General features: G+C 40.0%; 1 protein-coding gene across 1 annotated transcript in view; it reads right to left on the bottom strand.

The window, feature by feature from the left end:
* Nucleotides 1-708, bottom strand: part of LOC135112338 (follistatin-A-like) — a 130,414-nt gene extending 129,706 nt beyond the window's left edge. Inside the window, exon 1 of the mRNA XM_064026690.1 lies at nucleotides 454-708. The gene's annotated coding sequence lies outside the window, so the exon portion shown is untranslated. The remainder of the gene's footprint in view (nucleotides 1-453) is intronic.
* Between the last annotated feature and the right edge of the window lie 589 nt (nucleotides 709-1,297).

The following is a 1,297-nucleotide window of genomic DNA, read 5'->3' as shown; positions in this document are numbered from 1 at the left end:
TTTTACTTTTTTTTCCTTGTTTTGCGTATTTATTGTTTATGTTTGTTGTTTTATCAGTTTGTTTATTTGTTTGTTGTTTATCAGTTTGTTTATTTGTTTGTTGTTTATCAGTTTGTTTATCTGTTTGTTGTTTATCAGTTTTGTTTATTTTGTTTGCTGTTTATCAGTTTGTTTTTCTGTTTGTTGTTTATCAGTTTGTTTTTTCTGTTTGTTGTTTATCAGTTTGTTTATTTGTTTGTTGTTTATCAGTATGTTTATCTGTTTGTTGTTTATCAGTTTGTTGTTTATCAGTTTGTTTATTTGTTTGTTGTTTATCAGTTTGTTTATTTGTTTGTTGTTTACCAGTTTGTTTATATGTTTGTTGTTTATTTGTTTCTTGTTTAACAGTTTGTTTGTTTTGCTTATCTGTTTACTGTTTACTAGTTTATCTTTTAAACAGAAGCAAACACTTACTAGTACAAGGCGAGCAGGTCCCCGCACTCCCGGTCACGTCCACAGTCACTACGGGCGTGGCGTTGAGTGCCCTGAAGGCGGCCGGCGTGGGCGTGGGCGGCGTGGGTGGTGTAGGAGGAAGCGGCGGGGGGCGTGGGGCTCCAGCCGCGGCGGAAGGGGTCTGAACAGCACACCTCACGACTCATATTCTGACTCACCACACGCCCACACGACCCGTCCCGCCGCCTGAGTCGCCGGCACACGCCCCACCTGAGCCCCCTGGGGAAGAAAAAGAGGGTGGTATTAAGAAACAAACAAACAAACTAACAGAAACACATCACCGGCACCGCCATTAAATTTTTCAGATGATTTAAACTTTTTCTCACATCAGTTGACCGGAACAACTGCATCTGTGAGAGGGAAGGGGGTTACTCTTAGGGAACAAACAAACTAACTAACAAACAAAACAAAAAAAAACACACACAACTCGAAGATATTCCAATGATCTAGATACTTTTCCCTACATAATCTTGACAACACGACGGGAGAAGGAGGAAGGAAGGCTGTTACTCTTGGGGAACAAACAAACAAACAAACAAACAAACAATCACACAAACAAACGAACAAAAAACACAACACAACTCGGGAAGAAGGAAGGAAGGAAGGACGTTACTGCAAGGATGTCAAGAATGGATGTTTTTTTCTTTTCTTTTCTTTTCTTGTATTATTTTCCTTTTTTTTTCTTGGTGAGACACAATTTAACGCTGCCTCTCCCGCCGTGAACCTGATGCGAGGTGAGGTTAGGCGCAGCTTCTGTAGTAGTAGTAGTAGTAGTAGTAGTAGTAATAGTAGTAGTAGTAGTAGT

Source organism: Scylla paramamosain, chromosome 23 (genome assembly GCF_035594125.1).
Source record: "Scylla paramamosain isolate STU-SP2022 chromosome 23, ASM3559412v1, whole genome shotgun sequence".
NCBI lineage: Eukaryota > Metazoa > Arthropoda > Malacostraca > Decapoda > Portunidae > Scylla > Scylla paramamosain.
Note: the sequence above shows the minus strand (reverse complement) of the source record. Positions and strands in the feature narration are given on the sequence as shown.